This window comes from Pogoniulus pusillus, chromosome W, assembly GCF_015220805.1.
Source record: "Pogoniulus pusillus isolate bPogPus1 chromosome W, bPogPus1.pri, whole genome shotgun sequence".
Taxonomy (NCBI): Eukaryota; Metazoa; Chordata; class Aves; order Piciformes; family Lybiidae; genus Pogoniulus; species Pogoniulus pusillus.
In genome coordinates, this window is record NC_087308.1 from 3,063,912 (window position 1) to 3,081,408 (window position 17,497).

General features: G+C 48.5%; 1 long non-coding RNA gene across 2 annotated transcripts; it reads right to left on the reverse strand.

Moving 5' to 3' along the window:
- Positions 1-890: 890 nt before the first annotated feature.
- LOC135192860 (uncharacterized) lies at positions 891-2,886 on the reverse strand. Of its 2 annotated transcripts, none has more exons than XR_010309052.1 (3): positions 2,824-2,886; positions 2,232-2,336; positions 891-999 (listed from the first exon to the last, which is right to left on the reverse strand). It is a non-coding gene; the product is annotated as an uncharacterized LOC135192860 (long non-coding RNA). The 2 variants fall into 2 exon arrangements; XR_010309053.1 differs by lacking the exon at positions 2,824-2,886 and adding an exon at positions 2,608-2,631.
- Between the last annotated feature and the right edge of the window lie 14,611 nt (positions 2,887-17,497).

Consider the following 17,497-nt stretch of genomic DNA (forward strand, 5'->3'; position numbering starts at 1 on the left):
GGGAGGGCATTCTACAAATTGTTATTGGGTCTATCAAATATACTGGAGTCTCTAGGAGTTTAAATTTGAACCCAAGACACCTGGAGAAAAATGCAGAATTCTATTTGAAAGGAAAGATACAGAACAAAATTACAGAGCATATACAAGATACACAGCGACCCCCTTGAATTTTTCCCACAACCCAAAACTCATCACAGTCCCCGGTGCTCCAACCTGCAACCCCCCGACCCCTCTGCCACCCATAGGCCCAAACAAAGCCTCTGCAGGCCACAACCAGGCCCGCTCCTTACACGTTTACCCCGATAAGTAGCTCCTGCCAGAGACAGCGGGCAGGATGGAGAGGAAAGGAGAACGAGCTGGCCTTGCTGACATCTTATAAAGAGATAGCAGAATTATGGGATCCACTAACAATTTCACCCTTTCCCTAGGCTCCTCTAGTCCCTAGAGAATTTTTAACCTATAGTTCCCAACCTATGACAAAAGTGAAGCATTAGATTCCTACAAGACAGAGGAGACTGCGTGACAGTTCCAGCGTCACACTTCAAATGGCTGGGCAAGTCTTTCTCCAGCTATACAACACCCTTTAGAGACTGACACGTTCCATATACTTACACTCCGGGGAGACACCGCTTTGACTTGAGGAACTATTTCAGTAAGACGCACAAGATGGAGATGGTATCCCCATGCTAAGTCTTTATTGTGCAAATGCTGCTCAAAGCACAAACACCTCTCATCAAACGTTAGACGTCAAGAGTGCCTGAATAGATGTGCACCAGACAAAATCCAGTCAATGCAGATTTGTGCACCTGCTGCAATTCTTACGGCCCAAGACTCATAGCCAGGCGGCCAGCCCAATCCACGGCCTCCCAGAATACGTAGATGTATGCGATCGACACGTGGCCCAGCCTCAGGCCCTTCATCCACCGCCGCACGGAATCCATCCATCCGGCCTAGGTGAGCAGCATGCTTCTTGCCAACAGTCACGAAACGCCCGGGAAGCTGGAGGAGCAAGTACAGAGCCATAAAGAAACAAAATTAGAAGCCACGCACAACTTGGAGGGAGGGCAGGAAGGCAAGGAACAAAAGCAGAGAACCAACCAGAGAAACCAGTTAGCCAATTCCTATCCATTCAACCATGGTGCTTCAGATTGCTGGCCGCAAAGCCGGACGCCCAGCCGCCTCCAACTCAGATCATCCAAGCAAGGCTACAAAGACCGATCAGGCACCCTAATTGGGGGGGGGGGGCGTGAGGAGAGGTGGGGAAAGCAAGGCTTTTTTTTTTTTTTTCTCCCAAGCACTACTGTTGGAGAATTCTTGTTGGCAGAGGACACAGAAATGATAAACATGAGCAGCTGTGCTGAGAAACATCCCTGGGATGCTGCTAGCTCACGAAATCAATCTGCAAACAACTGAGCACCCCACACACAGCTGCAGTGGGCAGAGATAGATAACCAAGGGGGCTGGAGTAGGTGGTCTGGAGGGCTGACCCTTAGAATGTTATGGTATGCTGACCTATTGATGCCTTATAAGTAACCCTGTACCCTCTGGCTGTAACCAATCTTGGTGGAGCACGCCTCTTGCTAGAATGCATATAAGTCACTGTATCACGGAAATAAAGTGGATTTGACCATCTAACCATATTGGTGAACTAAGAGTCATTTACCCATAGCGCTCCACCGGTTTACACCGACACACTATGAAAAAGACACAGAAGCTAAGCTTGTCTCCAGCTTGAAGCCCCTCGTCGTCTCTTCGGGCAACCTAAGAGACTCTGGCAGAAAACAAACTTTAGGCTGGTGTTTGCACGGGTCTACAGAGTCTTTGAAACTGACTTCTAGAGCTAAAAAGGGGAAGCATCCAGCACCTCTCAACCAGCTTTGCCCTTCCTCGCCCCTGACCTGCCAAAAACCCCAAGCCCTCTCCTCTGTAGTAGAAGTAGTACCACTACCCTTACTCTAAACCAAGACGGCAGGCATCAGACGGCGCTCCAAAACAACACTGCATTTGCACCAGAAGTACGCACCCAGGACCGAGCGGTGCTTTATACGGCCACTTTTAGTCAAAAGGCTCAGCTCCGTTCCAAGCTAGAGGCAAAAGGCTGTAGCACCAGGACCCCAGAAGTAGCCTACTCTGCCCTATCGAGAAGAAAAGGGGGCAGGGGAAACAGTCTAGTCAACTAGGACCTAATTACAGGTATGGGTTAGCATACAGAATGCTTCCATGGTACTTACGGGCTGGCCAGAATCTTCTGCTCCAGATAACCTGATAATTGGCTCCTCAGGCATGACTAGGAAAAGCAGCGGGGCGTGGGGCAAAAGAGCACCCAACGCAAGGCACTGGAGGAAGAGGAAAGGGTTAAACTGCAGTTGGCTCCAGAGAAAGGGAACAGCTTAAGCAAATCGATATGCCCCACGGAACTCCTACAGAAGCAGATTGCCAGCTACCCCAAACACAAGCCGAAACGTTGATTTCTCTGGCGTGCTATTCGTGCTTCCTATACGCAAAATACAACATGTTTACAGAGCCCCCTCCAGAAGCCGGATTCACCATGCAAGATGATGGGGGCAAGCAGACGGGCTAGTACTTCACATCGGCGACCTCCAGGACCTTCTCGTGTACGTGGGTCATTTCCTAAGCAGCTTTTCCACAGAGGCACGACACAAACAACTTAACCGAATCAGCAAAGAATCTACTCAAGCGGAAGATGAGCAGCTGCTCATTTCCCGTGCAATGGGAAGCTCAGGCACTGAACAAAAGCGTAATCACAGGAAGCCTGCAAGGACGTAGCACCAGCCGGCCGCCTACTCTGCGCAGAAACCCTACCTTCGAAAGCAAAAGACATCCTCAACCGTTCAGCCTCAGCATTTTGGTGACAAATGGGGGGATCGACTGTGTGTGCTTAATCCAAGGCTTCAAGACCGACATCCTACGCGAGGTAAGAGCATCCTGTCCAGCCCTCGGCAGCAAAATTTGCACAACCTGCATCACCAAGGGGATGCCACGCGGCAAACGTCTGCGGCTGCCGCCAAGTGCATTACCATCAGAGGCCCTTGTCTGCGCACACCTGACACGGCATGGCTGGGAACCAAGGCAAGGCGGACAGCACCAGCAAGCCAGTAGGTGCCGCGGTAGCTGAGGGCCAGGCCGTGGCGGGGCACCGAAGAAGCAAGATGTTTTAGGGACGGTGCAGTAGAGAGCGCCACAAGCCAGAGGGGGACCCCCATCCCTCTGCCCACCCGCACCAACACCGCCACCCGGCCTGCCACGTTCCCGGCCACTGCGTGGCTGGTGCTCGGCTCAGCGTGCCTGCAAGCACAGGGAGAAGGAAAGAGGAGCCATGCGCAGAACAAAGCCAAGGCTACCTCCTTTTCCACAGCGTACACGGAGAATTGCTCTGCCGATGACCTTTCCGAAGATGGCAGTGACATGAGTGGATTGGATGACCTGTGCCCCTGTAGTGTCCTCAGCCATGACAAGCCCCACCACCAACGCCGTGCTTCCTCCACTCGGCCCGGCCCTCCACGGAGCCCATTGGGCCTCTAGATCGCCGATGTCTGATTCTGCTTCTCCATTGGCTGTCTTGCCTGTCATTTTCACTTGACCCTTGGGCAGGTCCGCCCTTGTCGACCTGGTGCTTACTGGGACTCAGGGAGCTTGCGTGCCCGTGGGGTGCCGAGGGATCCAACCTAGGGGCACGCAACGAGGGCTCGGAAGTGGCCTATTACTAAATAGCCTTTCTCCCGCTAACGAGTCGAGTTCCCTTACGAGGAACACAGTCACAGAAAAATCGCCTTTAGCACGTTTCAAGTATTCAAACTAGGCAATAATATTTTAACGTTCCCACTGTGAGAAATATATGTTTGATCTGATCAGTTCATGGCAAGAGGCCACACACAGAGGGGAAGGGGGACTTGGAACTGTTATGTATCATAAATAAAGGGCATAAACTTACGTTCATGCAAAAATAGGCTTTTAATAGAGTCACAGGAATCAAGCCATGTACAGGCCTGGGTGCGTGGCGAGGCGAGGCTCTACCCTAACACACAGCCTTGGTTTTCAGTATTTTCTTTTTATATCCTATTCTATTTCATATTCATGACTAATTCTAAGAAAAGGTTGGATTTTCCTTATCAGTTCTAAGAATGGGAAGTATCTCTTCCATACATGTCTCTTTTTATCTGGTGGCCCCTCTGGTGGTCTTCAGTGATGAAGTAAGAGGTCTTCCTCAAGTGGCCTTTCCATGAACTCAAAACTAGTAGTGTCGTTTGTATGGCACTTCCTCTGTTTGCTCGTGCATAAAGGCTGTCTCTTCCACGTGCTTTCCTCCTCCACCAACCTTTCTCGTTTCTAATTATTTATTGCTCTGTTATCTTAAGCCAAGTGCATACTTTTGTGATGGTTGTGCAAGGAGGAGTGCAGTTCCATTCAAAGTACCCCTTTCCCCCCCTGTCTGTGGCCTCGTGCCACGAATTAATTGGATCAAACATATATTTCTCACGTGAGGAAAGTCCACCCGGTGAAGGACCAAAGCAATTCCAATAGGATTCTTGGCTGGGTTAAAAAGGGTCGTTTAACCCCCTGCAAGATGCTCTTTAGGCAGTCAGAAAAGATGGGTCAAAGTAAATTAGGAACCCGAGACCCTAACAGAGGGAGCAAATCAAAGTTACCAGATTATTTCCCCAGATAGCTCGTTGGGTTTAATGATTAAATATTGGAATGATAGGGGCCCCAGAAAAGGGAAAACAAAAATGAAATTAGTCCGTTATTGTATGATAATATGGCCAAAAGAACCAATACATCCACATGTTCATTGGTCTATGTTTGGGTCTTTTGAGGACTGGGTTTGTCAAGCCCTGGTAGAATATGTGAGCAACAAGAAAATGTTTAGCCTGGAGGAGGATAAATATGCTGACCTCTGGAAACTATCAGCAGAAAAAGTTATAGCGCTGTATGCTCTAAAAGCAGAAAGAGAGAAAAGGGAGAAGAGGGAGGAATGGGAGCCCTTAGATAACTTACTGCCCACTCCAGCCCCTCCCCTCCCCCTTGCCGCGGCTGCTCCATCCCCCCCCTCCCCCTCACCGCTGCTGCTTCAGCCCCACCACCACCACCACGGCCACTTCAGCCTCTCTCTCTTCGGCTTCCCCTTTTGCGGCAGCTCCAGCCCCAGTGCCGCAAACTAGTACGAGGAATAGTACAAGGGAGAATGCAGGGGCTGACCTGTATCCACTAATGGAAGTCCCTTTAGGAGGCAATCAAGGAGGGATAGGATTCGTGGCCGCACCATTGAATATGACTCATGTAAGAAATTTTAAGAAGGAAATGGGAATGTTATTGGATGATCCCTTAGGGGTGAACAATTTTTAGGTCCCAGCACATATACGTGGGAGGAAATATAGTCAATTTTGGGTATCCTATTTACCGTTGAAGAGAGAGGGATGATCAGACAAGAAGGAATGAGAATATGGGAACACCAGAATCAGAATGGCCCCCCGGAGATCAGAAATGGCCAAATGTGGATCCCCATTGGGATCATCAGCGACCCCTTGGAAGGCAGAACATGAGAGACCTAAGAACCCTAATAATACAAGGAACAAAGGAAGCAGTCCCCTGAGGACAGAATATAAATAAAGCCTTTGAGGAAGAACAAGGAAAAGATGAGTCTCCAACATTATGGATGGAAAGACTGAGAAAGAGTTTACGAATGTATTCAGGAATAGATCCTAATTCAGTGGCAGGGATTGCTCTCCTAAGGACACAACTTGTGGCCAAAGCTTGGGAAGACATGTTGTGGAGGCAGGGAATTAATGCAGCCAAGTCAGGAATTTATAGAATAATAGGGTTATTTTATTTTCCCGAAAACCCACCCCCAAAACTATACACAGAAATTAATTTAGTTTTAAATAGCAGATTCAGTTAGGTTGAGAAGATCTACAAGGATACCATAGGTAATTTGACTATTTTGGAACTACCTGAAGGGAGGTTGTAGGCAGGTGGGGTTGGTCTCTTCTCCCAGACAACCAGCAATGGAACAAGGGGGACACAGTCTCAAGTTGTGCCGGGGGAAGTATAGGCTGGATGTTAGGAGGAAGTTCTTCACAGAGAGAGTGATTTGCCATTGGAATGGGCTGCCCAGGGAGGTGGTGGAGTCACCGTCCCTAGAGGTATTCAAGAGAAGACTGGATGAGACACTTTGTTGGGAAACAATCGGTGGAGCGCCATGGGAAAATGACTTTTTGTTCACCAATATGGTTAGATGGTCAAATCCACTTTATTTCCGTGATACAATGACTTATATGCATTCTAGCAAGAGGCGTGCTCCACCAGGATTGGTTACAGTCAGAGGGTCCAGAGTTACATGTAAGACGTGCATAGGTTAGCTTATCACAACATTCTAAGGGTCAGCCTCCATCACCACCCACTCCAGCCCCTTTGGTTATCTAGTCTCTGCCCACTGCAGCTGTGTGTGGGGTGCTCAGCTGTTTACAGCTCGATTTCCTGAGCTAGCTGGGATCCAAAGAATTTCTCAGCGCAGGTTGCTCATGTTTATAAATTTATTTCCTCGACTGGTGAGAAATTCTTCCACAACACTTAGTGCCATGGTCTAGTTGACTGGATAGGGCTGGGTGATAGGTTGGACTGGATGATCTTGGAGGTCTCTTCCAACCTGGTTGATTCTATGATTCTAAGAAGTTGGAAAAGGCTGAGCTATTAAATAATAGCATCCCCCACTATTATTCAGGCTGAACCAAAGTTACTCACAGGTGAGTCAGGCTGGCGAGAGGCGAGATCGGGGTACTGACGACTTGAGACAGCAGCTTCTAGGCATCAGTACATCAGTACGCTTTATTAAGGCAATACAGCGGTTTATATAGCCCCCAGAGGGGGTGTGCACAACCAGCCTGGGGCTGGCAGAAGTGGACAGTACAGATTGGCCCCAAGCCATGTGCAGGGTGCAGATAGGTCACCTTGTGGTAAACAACCTGTGGTTGCCACCCAGGGGGCTGGCAGGGGTCAGCCCCCTGGAGCTGTGCCTGCCTCAGGGGTGGGCAGATTCCACCCCCTGGCAGCTGTGCATGGGTTGCTCACTGTTCTCAGCCTAGGCCCCTGGGAGCCTGTAAGGCTCCAAGGACACTTCTCATCACAGGGTCTGATGTTTACATTCCATACCTCGTTGCAGGAGATATTCTCCCACAATACCCCCTTCTTTTCTTTGAGCAACCCACATCCGATCTTATATAGGCCGTGTTTGACACAGGTATGGATGATACAAGTGCAGGTCAACAATGCTAAAGTTAAGAGAATGCATCTGTTAAGAACCTTTTGCTAGCGGCAATAGTCTGGCAAACTAACAACCCAAGCTTAGCTAGCAATCCCAAAAGCTATTTCTGCAAGCAATAGTGAGTCAAATGTTCAAAACCCCAAAAGTCCAGACGAACATCACAGTCACTGGAGAGTGCAAATCCATCATCTTCATTGGTTCAGCGTGGCAGACGATGTTGTAGAGCTGCAGATGCACCAAGCTGTCCAGTATTTCTCCTCAGACTCCCACAGTTCTGGATTCACTTCACAATCCTCAGAGATCTTGATGTTTCCATTACACTCCCCAGCTATGAGCTGTGTCTGTCCATTGTGCTTTAAGAACTACTAGCCTCTAAAGATAGTACCAAGATATGCCTTAGATGTTGCATTCAGAGTATTCTACTTAGGCCTTTTCCCACAGTTTTTCATCTACTTTAAGAATTTAGGGCAGTGTCTTTTATCTTTTGCAGGGCCCTTGCAAGAGACAGGAGTCACATTGCCATCTAATGCCAATTTGAGTGGGCTTTGGCCTTTACAGTAGGATGCTAAACTGAATCTATTCCATTAAACCACAATCACTGAAACTCACGAAAATACCCAAATTCACTAACCATGATCAGACCTTATCATCCATAGACACATATAACCATCATTTCAATACTCCTTTCAAGATCTTGCCACAATTCTGCCATCTGAGCAGGATTTCTGCTCACTTTAAGAAAAAACAGGCTAATCATACTCAAGCTGGTCCCCATCTTAATGCCTGTGAAGATAAGGGGTCAAACACAAACAAATACAGAGACAAATGCAAGTGAACAAATACAGAAACAAACACAAACATATTGAGTGCCTAGGCTAACAAACCCATTGATCCTGTCTGCAGAATTTCTTTATACCTGCTTCCTTGTCTTTCTATTCCCTTTTTCCCCCTCTTTTTTTTTTTTATTCCAGAAAAAAACCAAAACCAGAACATCCCATGATATCCCTATATCAAAAAATCCCATAACTGTCATATTATAAACTCTTAGCCTTGACTATATTATTTTAGCAGCTTAAGGGTCTAGGAAATGAAGGAGAATAGGAGAAAAAGTAAATAAAATTCAAGGAGCTTGGTACCACAGCAAAGTCAGAATCAGAACAGAGGGGAAAATAAGATCTTCCTAGAAATTCTGATACAATTAGTTATCATTTAACATCCTATTCAGTAAACTCCTAACCTGTAAGATCCAGTACAATTAAAAAAAAAAAAAACAGTATTAAGATTGACGTCAATACTTCATATAGGTAGCAAGATACAAAAATACGAGTCTGTCCCTTTAACAGCTAAGCCGCTTCTACTCCGGACACAGGGGAGGGAGGCAGGGAAGGAGGAGGGAGGGGGGGTGGAAGGAGGGGGCAGGGTGCTCGTGTGGCAGAGCCGCACCGGGCAGAGGTGGGGGAAGGGGGAGGGGGAAGGAGGAGGGGGGGAGGAGGAAGGGGGGGGGTGTGTCCCATGATCTGCTGCACCGCGCCCGCCACCCCGTTGTGTTGCTGCTGCCCAGCGCACACCCAGCCATGGCCAACCGTTGCGTCTTTTTCGATATCGCTGCCAACGGTGAATCCCTGGGTCGGGTCACCTTCGAGCTGTTTGCAGACAAGGTCCCGAAGACAGCAGAAAACTTCTGTGCCCTGAGCACTGGCGAGAGGCGAGATCGGGGTACTGACGACTCGAGACAGCAGCTTCTAGGCATCAGCACATCAGTATGCTTTATTAAGGCAATACAGCGGTTTATATAGCCCCCAGAGGGGGTGTGCACAACCAGCCTGGGGCTGGCAGAAGTGGACAGTACAGATTGGCCCCAAGCCATGTGCAGGGTGCAGATAGGTCACCTAATGGTAAACAACCTGTGGTTGCCACCCAGGGGACGGCAGGGGTCAGCCCCCTGAAGCTGTGCCTGCCTCAGGGGCAGGCAGATTCCACCCCCTGGTGTGGAAGAATTTCTCACCAGTCGAGGACATAAAGTCATAAACATGGGTAACTTGCCCTGAGAACATCCTTGGTTCCCAGCGAGGCCAGGAAATCGAGATGTAAACAACTGAGCACCCCACACACAGCTGCAGTGGGCAGAGACTAGATAACCAAGGGGGCTGGAGTGGGTGGTGATGGAGGGCTGACCCTTAGAATGTTGTGATAAGTTAACCTATGTGCACATTACATGTAACCTTTCAATTATCACCTGTAACCAATCTTAAGCTGAGCACGCCTCTTGCTAGAACGCATCTAAGTCGCTGTATAACGGAAATAAAGTGGATTTGACCATCTAACCATATTGGTGAACAAAGAGTCATCTTCCCATAGCGCTCCACCGAACGTGTTTTCCAACATCTGGCGCTCGAACAGAGGAGTCAGGACGCAAGCTGGCCGCAGGTGAGACTGCGTTAGGAGGCCAGAGGGTTGGCCCGAAGAAGAGGGGGCCGATCATCTTGTGGGATGTTCTCTGTATCGGAGAGAGTAAGCGTCATTCAGTGCCGCTGGGCCGGGTAGCGCTGCCCGGAGGTGGCAGTAGTCTGGACGTTCATTTCCGGAGTGAACAGCCTGTGTGTGTAAGGCAGGTAAGGCCCACGGTGGATTTGCTGGGGCACTGCATCTGCTGGCGTATTTATCTCATGAGAGAAGTTCGCCGGACATTGAGCTCTAAGAGCTGCTGGCCCGGGCGTATGCGCAGGGTCAGATGAGTAAAAAGCCTCCCATGATTTTGAAATCGAAAGTGCAGCGGGAGGTCAGAGATGCGCTGTGGGATGCGGTTCTTAGCAACGGAAAAGACTCTGAGTCGACCCGCCAGCTAAGTCCCGCCCGGCGGGAGGTGCTCCGCGCATTACTAAAGATGAAAGCCGAAAGAAATGCGGCGGCGGTGGTTTTCCTGTTACTTCTTGCCCTGCCGGCCATTGCAGAGAGCTCTAACGCGTGCGCGGCGCCAGGTTTCTCCTCCGCCCCCGCCCCGAGCGTCCCGAAGAGAGAAAGCTCCGTGCTTCGGTTTTTCAGTCTTGGCAGAGCTGCTTCCGTTAAAGGCGTGGCTGGGAAGGTTGCCAGCTCTGTGGCGGAGTTGAAAATGAGCGTGCAGTATGATCCCGGCGGGCACCCATGTCGCCCGTCGCGCGCCCTGCCTCCGCCCTCCTTCTCTGCTGGAGCCGCTCCCGGTAACCCGATTGTAGCCACGTTGGCCGCAGGGGCATCGGCAAGAGACAGGTTAGAACGTATCCAAGGCAGGGAGCGATACGCGGTTCGCAACAAGGTTGCCGGCGATTTGCCTTTATAGTACCATCTGTGACTGAAGCTGAGCCTGCGAGCCGCTCTGAGTACACAGCTTTGCCGCGAGGCATGCAGACCGCGCCAACTCTCTGCTGATTGTTCGTTGCAAAGCATTGCAAGCCCCCTGAAAAGAACTGGGCATGTGCAATTGTTTATCACTATGTGAATGTCTTTGTTTTCTGTCCCCGCTGACGAGTCTTAGTCTCTGGGAGACGATCTCGTTTTGCTTCAGCTCTGTGGGCTGCGCATAGGAAGCTAAAGGACTTTTTAATCGGTCTAACCGGAGCGCTAGGAGAGACGCACTTGGGACTGAGTTGTTGCTGCTGCCCGTAGCGACTCACTGACGCACCCATAATGGCGGCTGCCCATAGCGACCCGCCGGCAGCCAGTTACAATTGCTTCTCAGCTTGAAAAGGTTTTCGGACCTGCCGCGCGGAGGGCGGCTGCCTGCCGCTGTGTGTACTGTGTCGAATCTGCCGCTGTAGCCCACGCGTCCCCGCGGATGACTGCATGCGATACAGGACACGGACTTTTAGTTTTCAGCCGGTAAGAGACGCTACTGAAGGTACAGAGGAACGGACGGTAAAGAGAGAATGGACCGACGGCAGACACGACCGCACCGGACGGCTCGGGACCCTCCCTTTCCCGCGGCTCGGCGGAACAGTCTTCAGATCCGCCCCCGCCCGCCCCATCTCCAACGGACTGCATCCCAAAGCCGAGGGGTCTCCCGCGAGTCTTCAACAGCTGGGGGACTGAGGGAGATGCTGAGGGGATCGGTGGGGTGGGAAGAGTTTGTGGGTTTCCTTGGGTCGTTTCAGAGTTTAGTCGATTTACATTTGTATGGCTACAGGGGGATTAGCGATTCGATAGCTCACAGCTTAACCTCTGCTTTTTTTTTTCTCTCTCTCTGTCTTGAAGAGTCTGAGAGGAAAGACGGCAGTTTGGAAGTTTTCAGAGTAGATTTCATATTGTGTAGTAAGGATTGATGGTAGGGGGAGGGAAGGACGGAAACATCAAGTGGTGGCTGACCTGAAACAGCTGGGGTTGGGCAAGATGGAGGGCCAAGGACAAAAGCGGCGCTGCGGCTGCTGGCCTCTTCCCCCTCCTCCTCCCCTCCTCTAGCCACCTGTGGAGGGCCCGCGGGGCCCGTTCCCCCCCCCGCCCGTTGTTTCTTTTACTGATTTTTTTTTTCTGCCGGAGTTATCTCCTCTTACGGATTATTTTTTTCCCCTGCTAGGAGGCAGTGAAGCCTTGGAATTGTTTTGACTATGCCAGATATGAGGAGAGAGCTCTTCACTGAGAGACTGATTGGATACTGGAATGGGCTGCCCGGGGAGGTGGTAGAGTCCTCGTCCCTGGTGCCCTGGAGCTGTTCAAGGCAAGGTTGGACGTGGCGCTTGGTGCCATGGTCTAGCCTTGAGCCCTGTGGTGAAGGGTTGGACTTGATGATCTCTGAGGCCTCTTCCAACCCTGATGGTACTGTGATACTATGATACTGAAGACAGATGTCAGAATGTTTATGGAAATGATAGCAAAGTATGACGAGGATGACTTAGGACCATTTTTGCCCCTGTTACGGGCATGGACACGCACAGGTGTATTTTTTAGCCACCTAATGATAACGGTTTGCACTCGAAATGATAGCTAGTAGTTCCTGGGTGGGGTATTCACCATCGCCTTACTGGTTAATTCCTTCTATAGATTAGGCAGCAACGACTTTTACACCCACTGCTCAGTGGCAAAAAGAAAAAGAGGGAGATTGCTAGGACATAGCAGAGATGCCAATGCCACTGACCATGGGTGGAAACTTATACAGACACGGAAGGCACCAAGCAGGACAGACTAGAATTCAGATGCATTGCCTCTCACAGCGAAGGGTGTAGGCACTGAGATCCACATTGCAAGTCACTAACCAGATTCTGGACTAGGAGCAGAGAATGATAGAGCTTGTAGGCTAACGCCAGTCAGCTCCTTCCCCCAATAACAGATGAAGACAGGACTAGTATAGAAGTTTACTGGAACAGCTGCTAATTGCAATGAAATGAGTCTTGTGACAATTCTGACTTTTCCCTTTTCTGAGAATACCATGGTATTGTTATCTTCTTGAATTTTCTTTGCCTTTTCTTGAAGTTCCTATAGCTGATAGATATTTAGAGTAATATAAGTGAAGACTAAGGGTTTGTAGTTTTGGGAACTTAGGACATAAGGATGTTATGGGATGTTTTTCTTGGGTATATCTAGGCATTATTGAAAAGGGGAAAATGGTTTAGAGAACAGTAGGATAGCAGAAGAAATCTTTTCCTTCTCGAGATTTTTCTAATCACATCATACAGACTAGGCCAGTGGATCTGGTAGCCTAGGCAATGGATATGTCTGCATTTGCTCTTGTATCTGCTTGTGTTTGACCATTTATCTTCACAGGCCTTGATGAAGACCAACCTGATTATGACCAACCTGTTTTTCCTAAAGTGAGCAGAAGTCTTGCTCAGATGGCAGAACTGTGAAAGGACTTGAAAGAAGCACGGACATGATGATTGTATTTGTATGGATCTTTAAGGTTTGGACCATGGCTAACGAATTTGGGTCTTTTTATGAGTTTTCAGTGATTGTGGTTTAACGGAATAGGTTCAGTTTAACAGCTTTGTAAAGGCCAAGGCCCACTCAAATTGGCATAAGATGGCAATGTGACTTTTTTTCTCTGGCAAGGGCCCTGCAAGAGATAAAAAAACACTGCCCTAAATTCTAAAAGCAGATGAAGAATTGTGGGAAAAGGCCTAAGTAGAATAGACTAATAGTAACATCTAGGGCATATCTTTGTATTGTATTTAGAGGTTTGTAGTTCTTAAGCACAGTAGTCAGACACAGCTCATAGCTAAGGAGTGTAATGGGAACATCGAGTGAATCCAGAACTATGGGAGTCTGAGAAGAATACTTGACAGCTGAGTGATCTGCGAGTCTGCAGCGTCAACTGCCACACAGAGCCAGCAAAGACGTGGCACACCTGCACTCTCCTGTGACTGTGATGTTCGTCTGGACTTTTGGGTTTCTGAACAAATGACTTACTGTCGCTTGCAGAAATAGCTTTTGGGATTGTTAGCTAAGCTTGGGTTGTTAGCTTGCCAGACTAATGCTACTGATGAAAGCTCTAACAGGTTTATTCCTTTTGATTGTAGCACTGTTGATTTGTAGCTGCACCATTCACCCCTGTGTTAAACAGCCTATGATAACTTCCTTAGCAATGAGGGCGGACACTGCGGTTCAAACGACAGTGACAAGGCCCATATTAGACCTTTAGGTGCTTTTGGAGCAAACAATTGGCACAATGGTGTCAAAGCATCAAGAAGGGGTCGAGGTCATCTGTAGTGGAACAACAGAACCGCTAAGGCACTTCCCACTGGTGTGTTCCTTATTTGTGGTGATAGAGCCTGGCAAGGCATTCCAAAGAACATTTATGGAGGTCCATGTTATCTGGGTAAATTGACAATGTTTGCCCCTCATCTTAGTCAACTTTGGAACCTAGCCCGACGCTGGCCTAAGCGATCTTTAAAATTGAGTCCTAATTGCAATGACAGCGTTCAGTTATTATCCACAGCTGCTCGTGTTGCCTTAGCTGTATTTCTACCAGGAGGAGCAGCAGGAGAAGCATTAGTACAGCTAGAGAGACTCGCGTGTTGGTCAGCAAAACAAGCCAATGTCACCACAAAGGTTTTAGGACAACTATTAGTTGATCAAAATAGCCTTCGTCATGCCCTGTTGCAAGATGGAGCAGCTGTTGATTTTTCTTTTGCTAGCCCAAGGACACGGCTGCAAGGACTTCGAAGGGATGTGTTGTTTGAATTTATCAGATCATGGCGAGTCCATTCACAAGAGTATAACCTGGTTGAATGTTCATATTGACAAGATCAAAAAGGAAACATCGACTTTTGATGACTGGTTGCAGAACCTGTTTGGGGAAATCCCTGGGTGGTTAAGTAGCTTATTAGGAGAAGGCTTACGGTTATTTGTTATTTTCATAATAGTTTTGCTATGCGCTTGTATTGTCTTTGCTTGCATTAAGAGGAGCTTTACTAAGGTAGTTAGCCAGGTGTGGGTTGCTCAAAAAGAAAAAGAGGGAATTGTGGAAGAATTTCTCACCAGTCGAGGACATAAATTCATAAACATGAGCAACCTGCACTGAGGACGTCCTTGGTTCCCAGCCGGGCCAGGAAATCGAGATGTAAACAACTGAGCACCCCACACACAGCTGCAGTGGGCAGAGACTAGATAACCAAGGGGGCTGGAGTGGGTGGTCTGGGAGGCTGACCCTTAGAATGTTGTGATAAGTTAACCTATGTGCACATTACATGTAACCCTTCAATTATCACCTGTAACCAATCTTAAGCTGAGCACGCCTCTTGCTAGAACGCATCTAAGTCGCTGTATCACGGAAATAAAGTGGATTTGACCATCTAACCATATTGGTGAACAAAGAGTCATCTTCCCATAGTGCTCCACCGAACGTGTTTTCCATCACCCTGGCAGCTGTGCGTGGGTTGCTCACTGTTCTCAGCCTAGGCCCCTGGGAGCCTGTAAGGCTCCAAGGACACTTCTCTTCACAGGGTCTGATGTTTACATTCCATACCTCGTTGCAGGAGATATTTTCCCACAGGAAACTATCAGAAATCTTAGCTATTTCATGGGAATATCACACTCCATGGCACCCCCAGAATTCAGGGAAGGTTGAACAAATGAATCAAACGCTAAAACAACAACTAGCAAAATTAATATTGGAAACTCAGTTACCATGGATTAGAAGTCTGCCTATAGCATTGTTAAACCTAAGGACGAAGCCGCAGGGCAGCATGGGACTTTCCTTCTATGAAACGCTATATGGAATGCTATATTCGGCCAGGATGCCCATGGATAACAGATAGAGGATAAAAACATCCAGAAATATAGAGATGTGGTGGAGGGGCTGAAGCCCCAAAACAGAGGTCTCCCTATGCCTCTACATTCCTGGACATGTTTTTCTGCCAGGACCCATGGTAGCAAACAAGTTGTGTAACACACACATACCCAGCCTGTGTATCCCTGGGGTCCACCCAGGTGATCCCCATATTTGGGAGGGCCCAGGCAAACAGCTTCTGCCTATTAAGGTAAGGTTTGACTTACCACCAACCTGATTGGTCACTTCAGATGGCCAAAAGGGACCACGAATCTCGGCCCAGAGTCTATAAAGAGGGGTGCAAAGGAGCACCACGTGTTCAGAGGTTCAGACTTAGCTGTTCAGACTAAGCTCTCTGATCCACATTGCAGCCCTGACCTGCTTGCAAGGCCTAGACATAGGATCTGGCCCTTACTTGCATACTCATTGAGGCTCAGCCCTCTTGCATTGATCTCGACTCACAGTTAACCTGTCTGCGAATCTTTGGAAGCAGAGCACATTCACACCTGCACTTGATACGTATGGGGAGCCGATAGCCCCTAAGCCTAGAGCTATCTCGAATTATCCACGGAGATCAGTCTCCCAGCAGCCTGGCATACACTGCATACCCGCTGCTATAGCCTGGAGAATCAGATCAGCAGACCTTCCAGATTGTCTGCAAACCCACGAACACAGCCTGCTAGCTGTACGGAAGACCGTGCCAGAGACTGCACGGACAAATCCTTCTCCTGCACCTGGAATCCTTCCAGCTGACCATCCCTGGACATGCAGCATCCAGAAGACCAGCAGCATCAAGGCAGAGACCACCTCGCACCAGGAGAAAAGGTTAGAGAAACCTGTTTACCCCAGAGACTGGGAACACTTATCATTCTCCTCGCAAGCCGGGAAGATTCCAGCCTCACAAAGACCCGGACACACTGGACACACTGGGCACACGCTGTGACACAATCCCGAGAGGGTGATTAATAATTAAGGGCAACACATCTAAATAAGCTTTAATTCCTTTGTAGACTAAGTTACCTCTGCCTTAGAGCAGACAGCTTTCAGCCCCTGCTGGGCAGACAATATAGTTGTTAAGCAGGAATTAAGCCTGAGGGAAATCTCTCTCTGTCTATAGTTGTTGATAACTTGATAGTTAATAATCAAATCGCTGTACATATCATATCCAAATTGTTTTCATAACCATGCACTAGAACTATTCAGTGGTTGGGGGTGGCATGAATTTGTAAATATTAATTTTAATAAATAATTTTATAAAAAATTAATACCACCTCAAATTAATTTCTCACCTCCCCCTAATAGGGGAGGAATAGAGAAATCCCCCTCCACAACAAGAGATCACCAAAAGGCCACAGGAGTTACTGCAGATGGGGATGCTGGATCAAACCCCACATCTAGGGTTTGCAGTCCATAAAATTAAACCTGGTGATAAGGTACTGATAAAGACTTGGAAAGAATAAACTTTGTTACCTATGTGGGAAGGCCCTTTTCTTGTGTTGCTCACCACAGAAACGGCCATCAGAACAGCGGAAAAAGGGCGGACACACACCTCAGGAGTAAAAGGACCTGTCAAGGAGTGCCAAGCGACTTCGGACCCAGGAGAAACAAAAGTGACACTAAGGAGGCAATAAGATAAGCACTGGTGAAATTTCTAAACACTTATCACTCCTAGGGGACTAATTGGGACTTCAGAACCAGTACTGAAAACTCGCAACAGGTGTTGAAATTGTTAAAAACAGGGGGTTGTTTATTGGGGAAGAGTTTTTGTTGGGTTTTGTTTTCATTTAATTTGTGACACATATTTCAAGAAAAGCAAAAAAGGCAGTGAGAGGCACCCAAGGAAATAAAAAGAGAGCGAGACTGGAGTTGGAACCAGTGCTGCAGCTGAAGAAGGTCTGCCAAGGGCTGAAACCCCTTTGGGCTGTGACCACAGAGTAGCATGGCCCTGACCGGACCTCTTCTGTGCATATTTGGGTTAAGCCTCC